This window comes from Camelus bactrianus, chromosome 13 (genome assembly GCF_048773025.1).
Source record: "Camelus bactrianus isolate YW-2024 breed Bactrian camel chromosome 13, ASM4877302v1, whole genome shotgun sequence".
Taxonomy (NCBI): Eukaryota; Metazoa; Chordata; class Mammalia; order Artiodactyla; family Camelidae; genus Camelus; species Camelus bactrianus.
The window spans coordinates 60,476,785-60,488,911 of NC_133551.1; the positions used below are offsets into that span (position 1 = coordinate 60,476,785).

Here is a 12,127-nt window from a genome sequence, read left to right on the forward strand (position 1 = left end):
TCTAAGAATTCAAAGAAGAGCATGTTGAGGCCTCCCTCACTGATTCCTGGATTTGTCTCCTTCCCTGCTACAAAGATGTCTCACATTGCCTCAGCTTCCCCTGGAGTTACAGCAGTACTGCCCTTGCTCTATCTCTGATTTCTTTAAAGTACTTTAAGTTCCTGGAGCAAAGTCAGAGTTATGAAGAATAGGGAAAGGGTAGAGTGACTCCCATCCATTGCTCACAGTATCAAGGGGACTAGAACACAGAGGAATTTGTCTCAGGATGGTTAAAATAAGGGTCCTGTCTCCTTAAGTATTTGGTGGAGGGCAGTACTCCACCTCCCCCAAAGACTGGCAGCCCCTGCTGTCAGGCCCTCCGTCCCAGTCTGGGCAGTGGCCTCTAGCTCTCCTCCCCACAAACCCCTCTTCAAGGAATGAGTTTGGAGTCATGGGAAACAGGACCTGGCGTAGGGGTGCCAGGCCTCCAGGGCCCAGACCTTGCCTTTGGGTGTGATGAGACCTGGTCAGGCAGACAGTTCTAGGCCCCTGGGGTCTGGGCACTACTCACCAAGGGGCCAGGCAGGGGAGTAGGGGTGCCTGGGGGAGGCGGGTTGCACGCAAAGCATGCTGGGCCCCCTCGGCGGGTGGGTGGGGGGAACAAAGCTGGCATCGAGGCCTCAGCTAAAATTAGCCGCTTCCCTGCGCGGGAGCAAGCATGCCTGCCAGCCGCCCAGATCGCCGCTGCCTCGGCAGGCCATCTGTCGCCACGTTTTGCTCAGTCCCCCAGGGCCCCCCAGCTCCAGCCACCCCAGGGGCTAGAGGGACTCTACTCTGAGGCTGTCCCTGGCCAGGACTCTGGCCTCTGCTGCTCTCATGCTGTGTGACCTCAGGCTAGGCCTGTCCTTCTCTGGGCTCCTGAGAAGGCCCCAGACACTGACATCCCAGATCCCCCAGTCCTTCCAAGCACCAGGTGCTGGCGCTGGTAATGGGGAGCTGGGGTATAGGCTGCCTCCCTCCCTTAGAGATGGCCCTCTGGTCCAAAGTTTGAAGGTGGGCCAAGTGGGGTTTAGGGAAAAGGTCAGGGTATGTGACAGTCTCCTGTCAGTTTCCTTGATCTTCACTGGACAGTAGGGCAGCTCTGTAACCAACACCCTAGCATCCCCCCATCACAAGCACTCACACATTATCGATCTCCAAGCCATTTTACAGAAGGTGGGAAGCCTGGAGGTGGAGGCTGAGTTCAGCTGATATTAACTTGCTTGGTGACTTGGGCAAGTCTCCTGCCTTCTCTTAGTCTGTTTCTTCCTTTTCAATGAGAAGCTCCCATTCCCTGAGCACCTGCCCACTTCATGCCACATTGTCTCATGAGGCTGACATTATCCACCCCTGCTTTACAGCGGAGGAAACTGAGGCACTGTAAGTCCAGGTTCCTGGTGAGGAAGTGGTAGAGCCAGAGGTTGGACCTGCTGGATTCTCCTTTCTGTGGCCCCCAGTGCTCTGCTTGCTGGTCTGCAGCCTCAGCGCTTCCCTGGCTGCTGCCTTCCTGGCTCCCCAAAGCCTGAGACTGAGCCTCTGCTCCAAGGTCACTCAGCTTGGCCTGGGAGGAGCTCAGACTTGAACCCAGGCCCCTTGGCTCCTGGCCTCTCTCACTTTCTGGCCAGCAGGCTGGGCCTGTTCCCTGGGTGAGTCATGTCCCTGGACTTTGGCCTCCTTGTCAGGCTCAGTGGCCTGAATTTGGCGAGGGGGCCTTTGTCAGAGAGGGGGGGCTCCCCTGGCCACAGTGGGAGTTTGAAGCTCTCATCCTACTCCCTCCTCAGTCCTGGGCCCTGAGGACAAGGTGACAGCAACCCCTAACCTGCCTCCCCTCCACCACCTCTAAGAAGTCTTACAGGAACTGCTCTTCAGGCCTCGCTGACAGCCCTCCTTCTGCCCCTTCCCTCAACAACAACTACATTCAATTAGAAAGGGGGTAGGGGAGACTGCTCGGGGAGGGGGCATTTTCAGGTTGTCTGTGTGCCCAGGCGGCTTTGTTCCCAGCACCAGGCCCCTGGGTTACCCAGGAGAGAGGCCTCGGCGCCTCCCCTCCTGGTGTCCAGGGACCAAGGTCACGCCCAGAGCCCTGTGCGCCTCCACCTCCTGGGGCCAGTGGTGTTTGTCACTGGGGCAACGTGTGGCTGTGCCCGGCTCTGGCAGGGCTGGGGTGACATTCATGCCCTGTGAGCTGTGACGCCTCTGCAGGCAGAGGACAGCCCCACCAGGCTGGCAGTGAGGGGGAGGGGTGGGGTGGGCTGTCACCTGTCCACAGCAGTCGAGTGACTGGTCGTGTACCCATCCCACAGTCTAGAGGGAGGACTAATGGGGAAGGGGCGAGGTTGTGTCCCTGGCTTATACTTTGTATGTGAGAGGAGGGGTCAGTACTTTTCTCACACCTGGAAGGTGTTGGGGGGTGTGTGTGTGTGTATGTGTATGTGTGTGAGGGAGGGAGAAAGAGAGGTTCTCTTTGCATTTTACATCCTGTTAGTGGGTGAGGGGGTGCCTGGTTTTATGTTGGTTACACTACTGTGAGGGTAACAACCTGTGTTCTGTCCCATACTGTCTGGGGCTCATGCTTTTGAGGACATGACAGGTTCTGTGCTTCGCTTGTCCTGTCAGGAGGGTATTCACCCAGTCGTTCGCCTGTGTCTCTGACTGTTGGGTATGTGTGAGATGTCACCATGTGCCCGTCTCACTGCCATCGTGGGGAGTGACATGTGTGATTATCTCATGCTGTTGGGGAGGTTGTCAGTAACTTGGGAGCTTGTCTCTCACCCTAAAGAGACAACATGTTGCCCAGTGGTGTGGGGCTGATGGTTGGCAGGGCCTTAGGGGCAGACCAGACCCAGCACTTGGGCCCTGGGCACAGGGACAAGTTGGGATGTGGGGTCTCAGTCCCACAAGACCTACTTTGTGACCCAGGTGCCAGCCCTTGGGACTATTGCCCAGGAGGAAGGACCCAGTGTTTTTCAGATGCTGTGAAAAGGGGCCTCTGGGGCTGGGGCAGGTGTGACTGGGGAGGTGGGGCCGCATGGGAGACTGTGTCCCCGCAGGCTAGGGGACCCTATTCCCTGCTTCTTCTGCCCCTGAAACTGTTAAACTAATTAAGGCTGTGGAGCCGCAGGATTAATCGGGGCAGCTCGGCGCGGGCCGGGAGCTCAGGTAGTCGATTAGTGCGCCGCGGAGGATATTGGATTTCTGAACCGCAAGTCAGCACTATTCGGGCCTGTTATCTCTCTGAGGCTTGAGGGTCAGGAGGCGGGAGGCTCCAGGCTTGCTGATCGCCCCCGCCCTGTGGCTCCTGGCTCTGGAGCGTCCACTCCCCCTGCCCACCAGCGCCACCCGCCCCTGTGCCCATGTACCCACCCACCACCCCTGCCCTCCTGGCCCCGCTGCTGTCCACATGGTGCCCTGGCCCACTCTGGCCCTGCATCAGGTTCTCCCTCTGTCACCCTTGGGTCCCCTCCTTCAGGCTTGCATCCCTAGTGCCCCTCTCCCCCAGCCCTCTCCCTCCCAGTCCCTCCTGGCCTGACTCTGTGCCTCACCGACAACTCCCCTCAGCCTCTGATCAGCCTCTCTCCACCTGGGTCCCCATCTTCTGTCACTGTCCCTGTCCCCCACTCTCTGTTAGCATCTCCCATCTCTGTCTCTCTGCTTTCGTGTTCGTGTGAGCCTGTTTCTCAGTTTCTGGCACTGCCTGTCTCTGCTTCTCATGTCTCTGTCTCCTTCTCTCCCTGTGTGTCTCTGTTTCTTTCTCTCTGTTCCTGTCTTTCCCTCTCCTTCTGGCGCTCAATACCCCTCCCTCTCTTTCTCTCTCCCTCCCTCTCTCTCTCTGTCTTTTCCTCTCTCTCTCTTGTGTGGTCTCGGCTGGTGTCTGCAACCAGAACAAATCTCCCCCAGCCAACACCCCCTGAACAAGGAGGCCAGAGCAGCTAATGGGAAACATGTGATTCTGCCTTGCGCCTGGAGCACCGAGAAGGGAGCCTTAGTCCCAGTTCAGCCTCTGCTCCCCTCACCCCGCAGCATTCCCCCCCCCAGTGCTGTCCCCTGCCTTCCAGCATCTCCCCCAGCCTATGTGGCACAGTCGAAAGTTCCCTAGGCATTTCCATTTCAGGGGGTAGGGGGAGCTTGTGTGTATCAGTGGGGAGTATCAGGTTGTGGAGGGAGCAGCTTTACTCCTCAGGTCGCCCCAGCCCCCAGGCCAGGCAGACCTCATGCAGACTCCCCCAGCCACCACCACCATATGCAGGAAAGCAGGGCCAAGATGAGCTGAGCTGTGGGGGCCTGGATGGGGGGCAGCCAGTCCACCCCTCCTGGAGGGCTCTGGGGCCACCCAGATTTCCATCTTCTCCGCCCTCCTGGGCCTCTGGGGAGCTCCAGTGGTGGGGGCTCTCCGAGCGCTTGGGAGCTGCTGGGCGGCATTTCTGTGCCCACCCAACCACGGGGAAGAGGGGGGACGGATCAGAGGAGGGAGGCTCTAGCAGGTTGGAATTCTCCTTCTCTGCCTGTGGATAAATTGTCCCTAATCCAGGCTTGGGGAGTTGTCTGGCTCCTACAGAGAGAGAGAGGGAGAGAGAGAGAGAGCAGGAGATAGGGAGGGAGGAGGGAAGCAGGCATACAAACACAGTGACACAGACACACTGCCTCACAAAGAGTCTCACATGCACAGGCACACAGGCACACTCATGCACTGACAAGTTACTTAAAGGTACCACACAAACACTGAGGCACCGTTGTGCTGACACCATGGCACACAGACCCACTCACACACGTTGACACTGAGACTTGGCTCTGCTGGCTCAGACATGCAGTGACACGGCACAGGGCCCCACTGACATATACAGACACACCATGGTAAGGTCATACCGCACAGACATGCAGGGACACACATGTGAGCGCGTCCTGACCCACGATGAAACAGACCCACAGGGACACTGTGACCAGTCACGCCATCACACCGTGACCCTGAAAACCCAGAGAAAGGCAGAGGTAGGAGGAAGGTAACACTGATCCACAGTGACACCAGTGCCCGCAGTCACAGGCCTTGAGATTAGAAACCTGCAGGGACAGCAGAGGATTCTCCGCACATCCCCACCCCACCACCCCCCGCCACACACACACCCAGAGAGTCTGAAATGAGCAGAAGCCCACTGGGCTCCTGACACAGTGAGATGCAGAGTGCCAGGCAGGGTGTGCACAGACGGGCACTCCTTTCCCAACCACAGCTTGGCACACCTATCACTCACAGGCACACACACTTCTGTGTCTCCACAGGCGTGCAAAGATAGGCTCAGCTGGAGGCACACACAGAGCTGAACAGACCCAGATGCACACACCCACTCGTATAACAGAAGACACAGAACACAGGGACACATCAGCTCCCCCTATCACAATCTCGTACAGGTACACTCTTAAAACACACATGTCCCCGAGTAGACATAGAAAATACACAGAGAAGCGTATAGAAGGCTGAGTAGACCCAGGAAGCCGCACACAGGTATATTTTTCCAGACAGCTGCACATCCACAGACGTGCATTCATGCAGGCAGGACCTCTGACACACAGATTCCCAGGCAACCAAAACCTATAAGCAATCCATGAGGCCTGGTTCCCAGACCCCCTCTGGGTTCCAGCACAGGCCTCAGGGAGGCAGACAAATGGGCAGGAAGCAGGGGGGTGGTGAGAAGGGCCATGGCTATTAAAGAAAACAAGGAGAAGGGTAAATGCCAGCTGCATATACACTCCTGTCAGAAGTCTGCATTCACCATCAATTTGAACAGCAGCTCTCCCACCCTCATAGTAAATAAGCTGTTAGCAGTTATAGTTTCCCTAGAGCACTTCTCCCCATTCATAAGCTCTCCCCATTTTATAGATGAGAAAACTGAGAGCCAGACAGGTTAACTGACTTGCCTAAAATCACACAGTTGATGAGAGTTGAGTCAAGGACGATTCTAACTCCCGAGGCCAGGTTCTTTCCACCTTAGCGTGTGTGTTCACGTTCATGCACACATGTACCTACCCGTACAAAGGTACTGTCTCCCAATAGAGACCGGAAGATAAGCTCGAGCTCCCCAATAAAGTGAGACTGTAGCCAGTTTCATTGTGTGCAAGAGCGAACCCCATCCAGGATGGCCTCCTGGTCCCTCTGGCTCACCCTGTATCCATGCTTATATCTGTGGTGCTGTTTTTGCTTCCACAGATGGGAGCTTGCCTGCCTGTCTACCCATCGGCCTGGACCTCGGAGCCTGCCCAGCTAAGTGCGTACAGAGGGCCCCGGGTTCGGGGCGACTCTCAGGCGGCTGAAGACACAACCCTGGAATCACCGGCGAAGACAGGCCTTTGCTGCTGAGCCAGGCCTGTCTACACAGCCTGCTCAGGTAACTGTACAGGGAAGCTAGGTCTGTGCCTGGCCCACCTAGGAAGTGGGGATCAGGGGTACTTCCTTCCCAGTCCTAGCAGGGATTCCCCCCTCCCAGCTTAGGCCAGAAAGAGGCCCTTTAGAATCAAAATATGTTGACCCAGCTTACTCAGACTCCCCATTATCCAGAAAGGCAAGGCCTGTGGATATACAACAGGAGTCCTGCCTCCTAGTCTGGGAACTCTTCCCTGCACCTTGACGACCTGAGAGACATGGGAAGAGAAAGGGGTTGTGACAGTGAGCAGAGCTCAGGGCAGAGGTAGAAACCAGAATGCCTGATGTGTGAAGCTGGCCCCCCAGGACCCCTCTCTACTGGACTCTGTGGAAGAAGAGAGCTGGGAGGCCAGGGTGAGATGCTGAGAGGACCTGGGTAGCTCAGGTGTGCTAGGCCACCCTCCTGGGATGAGATGGGGGTGGTGCATGGAGGGGCAGGACCCACCTCCCTACTCTGGGCCCAGATTAGCCCACCCAGGCTCAAGAGCCACAGAGGCCAGGTGGGGCCGCCCTGCCCTGCAGAGGCACCTCCCTAAACTGACACATGAAGCCTCCGGCTCCAGGAAGCTCCCTAGAGCCCAGCCTGCCTGGGGACCCCACCCAGCTTCCAAAAGAGCATTCCTGGGGCCTGAGGTCTGGGGGTGGGGCCTCCTGGGATTGTAAGGGTGGGGAGGTACAGCTGTGGGAGGATGCAGAGCTGGGTGTACCCGACTGTAAATGTACAGGGCATCTTGTGTGCAAGTAACTCCAGCTTGTGTGCCAGAGGCACGTGTAGGACTCTGTCCTTAGGTATGCAGGGTTCTATACACGAGAGTTATATAAGCGGACTGGGCTGGGGGACATTCGACGGCTGCGTATGTAGTACATTGGAGTGAGTGTGTGCAGCTTGCAGAGTGTGTCCTGGGCAGGTGTAGGAAGACTGGAGTGTTGTGTGTGCCACACTGGATGCAAGGTGCTGGTGTACACTGGAGAGGTGTGTAGACAAGAATCCAAACACACTGGGGTGATGTGTGAGTGCACTGGGGTGGAGTAGGGTGTGTACACAGAGGTCCTTCCGCGTGTCACTGGGTAAGCATGTGTTCAGGGTTCCGGCTGCACACTGGGGGTGGTGTGTGCACGTGGCCCCGTTTGTGCTTTGGAGGTGGGCTGGGCAAGCCTTCAGCTGAGCTGGGCTCAGCAGTGCCCAGCCTTGTGGCCAAATTGCTGAAGTCACTTCCTTTCCAGCAGCAACTTTCCAAGAGGAGGAGTTCTTCAGACCTGGGCGGGGAGGGGGGTGGAACAAGGAGCTCTCAGGGGAAGGAGGTGGGCGGTGGTGAGAGGCTGTGGGGAGGGCCTGGTGGGGCTGGAGGAGGGGAGTCCTCCGGGAGACAGAAGGAAAGACAAGGACAGGAGTCTGGAAGGGCCAAGGGCAGGAGGGGATGGGGGCGGAGCAGGGCGGGAAGCACAGTCCCTGGGTGACCTCGGAGGGAGGAAGGGAGGGCCACCCGGCAGGGTGACCCTCGGGTTCAGCCAGAGCTGGCAGTGGTGCCCGCACACCTGGCACCCAGGGCAGGGGGCTGGCAGGGGGCGGGGTCTAGGGCAGACCTGCTTGCCAGGTGCCCCACTCCGGGCAGGAAGCGGGTGGGCAAGGGCTGCACAAAGGAGCTCTGTGTAGCTGGGGGTAGGGTAGGGTGGGGTGTGCTGTGTTGTGGGGGGTGGCCCTGATGGCTCCAGAGGGTGGGGCGGGGCTTTCTCCCCTTGGGGGCATCAGCAGCTCTAAGGGGACACCTAGTGGTGAGGGAGGGTAGTGCATCGGGTGACCTAGGTGGGAGGGGTGAAGAAGCTGGGAGAGGGTAGAAGTCAAAAATTAGAACCCGGAGTTGGGACTAGGACAGTTGCAGGAAGCTGCAGGGGAGGGGGCTGACTCTGGACAGTGAAGAAGTTTGATTTAGAGGAGCCCAACAAATTCAGACTCCAGCTCTTCCATGTCGTGGCTGTTTGTCCTTAAGGACATAACTTAACCTCTCTGAGCCTCCATTTAAATGCCAAATAAGTGACAACTGCCATTATTATTTCACCTTTGTTATTCTTGCTATGATTTGGGGCTGGAGTCAGGTTGGAAGAAGACCTTCAGGTACAGTTGGGTGGGTGGGACGGGGCTGAAGAGAAGGAAACAGAGGGGTGATGCGTAGTTCCTGAGGGGGCAGATCCTAGGAGATAAAGGCCTCAAAAGGAGGTGATGGGGGAAGTTTCACAGCAGCAGTAATAGCCCCTTTGATGCAGAGTTTTCCATTTGAGGACATCCCTGGGCCTTCAATCCAGGCTGGGAGGGAAATGGTGTAGGGGGGAGGAGTATGCAGGCTGGAGAGAGGGTCATGAGGCCGGAAGTGAGAGCTGGGGCTGGCAGCCTGGCTCCCCTGGGGAGGCTGTGGGTGGGGGAGGGGAGGCTGGCTGGGGAAGGGGTGGGGTGGTCACAGCCACAGCGGGGGAGGGTGGGGCTGGGGACTTAAGGATGTGGGCTGGCCCTTCCCGGCACTGTGCACAGCAGGTTGGGGCCCCCAGCCCCCTCCCAGCCAGCTGGTGTCCCCATAGGCAGGCTCAGACACACTGACCCAGAAGCAGACAGACAGACAGAAGACCTTTTTGACTTTGTTCACAGACATGGGATAGGTGGTGCCCTTGGGAGGGGCCCAAGAAAATGGCTGCCTGGGTGTGGTGGAGAGGGGAGCTAGCTGCTTCCCTCAGATCCTGGAGGCTACGAGAGAGAGCAGTGGACAGTCAGGAGGTCTGGCAGGACGACATGCCCAAAGGTCTTCACGGGTGGGTGGAACAGAAGCAACCACTGGAGAGGAGTTTTTGTCTTCTGCCAAGATCACACCCTCGGGCCCCAAGTGGGAGGTCTCCAGAGTGGGGAGGATTGGTGAGCCCCACCCTCGCTAAAGGAGGGATGGTGGCTTCTGGTAAGCATCTCAAAGAGGGCATTGGGAGCGTGGGTCAACCATACTTGCTGGAAATCGGACCTGGAGATTCCAGAGGCTGAGCCCCTTTCCTCCTTTGTGAGTGTGCTACCCACAGTCCTTCCTGCAAGAGCTACAGTGAGATTCTTGAAACAGAGAGCCTGGCCTAGGAGGGGCCAGTTTACAGTCTATAGGCAGGCATGGGAGAGAGCAGAACCCTGAGTGATCCAGTAAGTGGGACAGTGAGGAGCAGCTGAGGCCTGAGAGAGGGAAGGGCCGGGGAACAGAGAGATGTTCTGCTTGGATGAGCAACAAAGGGGCCCTCCCCATGCCAATTTGTAGCCTTGGGCAAAGTCTCTTTCCTTCTTCCGGTCTCAGTTTCCTTGTCAGTCAAATGGGAGGGGCACAAGGTGGCACTAGAACAGTGTACCCACTGGGGGAGCTGATTAAAAATACAGATTCCCAGATGTCCCTTCAGATCTATGAGTCAGACTCCCCTGGACTAGGGCCTGGGTATCTGGAATATTACAAAGCTCCCCTAGGCCCAGGGTTTGGAAGCCAATGGGTTAGATGATTTTAAGGTTGCTCCCAGTCTTAAATTAGATGTCAGCTCTAGAAGGAGTACTTTCAGGAGTGGCCAAAGCAGAGTTGTAGGAGCTGGGAGTAGAAGGAGGCTTTGGACTTTGAACAGAATTCTTGATCTTGCCACTTAACAGCTATGTGACTTCAGGAAAGTTACACAACTGCTCTGAGCTATTTCCTCTGTAACACTGAGATAATAAACCATATCTCCTAGGTTGCTGTGAAGATTCAGTGGGTCATATATGTGGAGGTGCTTCGTAGATTGCAAATTGCTGCCCACCAAACGGGAGTAAATGAGTGCCCTCCCCACACCTTCCTGTCTCCAGCTCAGCTCTGCTGCTTTCCTACAGCGATCCTCCCAGCACTCAGGGCCCATTCAGCATTTTGCTCCCTAACTCCTGGGGATCAACCAGGGCCCTGAGTCCCCAGGCTCCCTTGGGAGTCAGACATGCCTAGACCTAAATCCCAGCTCTGCCCTGACCAGCTCAGGGAGTCAGTTGGTAAATATTTATGTAGCATCCATAGCCCAGGCCCCAGGGTCAGGGGACACAACAGTAAACAAGACAGACACAGTCCCTGCCCCTGAAGAGCCCACACTCAGGGAGGAGACACATTGGCCAGTCAGCTAGTCATACAAGTAATTGGCTGCAGTCGTGATAAATACTGTGAAGGTGAAATAAAGAGGTCTCTGAAAATATGTAACAGGTGCTGGACTGAGGCCAGAGGTGGCATGGGGGTCTGAGAATGTCCCTTTTCACATTCTCAGTCTTCCTCCCTCCTTCCACGTCCTACTTGGGTCCCACTTTTGCGTCAAGACAGGAATGAGAGAGGGCCTCATGGGAAAAAGTGGGGCTGATTCTTCTGTGTGCTTCATCCTTCCATCCATCCATCTGTCCATCCATTCATTCATTCATTCAGTAAATATTTTTTGAAACACATTTGTGGGCCATGTGCTGACCTGGGTGTTGGGAGATACACACAGAAGTAAACAGGATGGAAATCTTTGCCTTCATGGCTCTTACCACCTTCCAGTGGATGGATTCCTCATCTGTAAAAGTGGGGATGATCATCATACTGATCTCAGGTTTGCAGAGGGGATAGATGAGATAATCCATATAAAGCGCTTAGTCCAGTGTTTGGCAACAGAGAAAGTGTCCCCAGAGTTTTTATTGTTGTTGACTCCATGGTATGATTATGTAACCTCTGACCTCAGGCACTCTTCATTTTCTTCTTTGCAGCTCTTATCCCACTAATAATTAAGTCATTTATGATTATCTGATCAATGTTTGTCTACACAGTCCTTGTGCAAAGTAGACACTCCATAAATAGTATATGAATGAATGATGTTACTTCATCTCTGAGCCTCCATTTCTTCATCTGCAAAATGGGGTTATTAATAGCCCCTACCTCGCAGGATTGATATGAAGAATTAAATGAAACGATGCCTGGACAGCTTCCAGCCCAGTGCCTGGCGCGCAGTAGGTGCTCACTAAACCTGAGCGATGGTCCTTTCCAGGCGCTGTCCTCGCCCCGAGGCCTGGGCTCAGGCCGAAGTTGCTCCACAGCACCCCCCAGCTGACAGCCAGCGACTGGCAGAGCCCCCAGGCCTGGGAGCCCCCTCTCTTTCAGGTTAGCTGGGTGTGCACTGGAGGGAGCACCTGGGGAACTGGGTTAGGAATGTGGGGGAGACCAGCCCGGTGGGCAAGCGGGCAGTGGTTGGACTGTGGCCACCAGCCCATTCAGATCTCCTGTTACCTGTCTTGTTGCCCACAGAGATCTCCAGTGTGACAGCCCAGGCGGCAGAGCCGAGGGTGAGTGGCTGGGGTTCTTCTAGAGGCCTGGGGATGGGGAGAGGAGGAGGCCATGTCCTTGATAGGACTTCTGGGCCCTCAGGCAGGGGCCTGGCCCTCTCCTTGTTTGATCTGGAGTGGTCGCTCCACCCTGCTGATGGGCTTCCCTCTCAAAAGCAGGTGAACTCTTCTACCCTAGCCTTTAGCTAGGGTCTAGACAAAAGTGAGTGAGCTGTAAATAAGTGGAACTGGGGGCCATGGAGGGGTTCATGGTGCATGTGATGGCTTGGGAAAAGCTGGGGGTCAGTGAGGGGACTGGGATTCGGGAAGGGACTCGGGGGGGGCGGGTGTCTGCCAGGGGATCATTGAGAACGTGGGAATCTGATGAGGAC

At 56.3% G+C, this 12,127-nt stretch overlaps 1 protein-coding gene across 6 annotated transcripts in view; it reads left to right on the forward strand.

The window, feature by feature from the left end:
• The window catches only part of LOC105063440 (transcription factor Gibbin), a 63,690-nt gene that overhangs the window by 36,215 nt on the left and 15,348 nt on the right, over nt 1–12,127 (forward strand). For all 6 annotated transcript variants that reach the window (XM_074377063.1, XM_074377064.1, XM_074377061.1 and 3 more), the window contains 3 exons: nt 6,215–6,392; nt 11,462–11,574; nt 11,719–11,756. The gene's annotated coding sequence lies outside the window, so the exon portion shown is untranslated. The remainder of the gene's footprint in view (nt 1–6,214; nt 6,393–11,461; nt 11,575–11,718; nt 11,757–12,127) is intronic.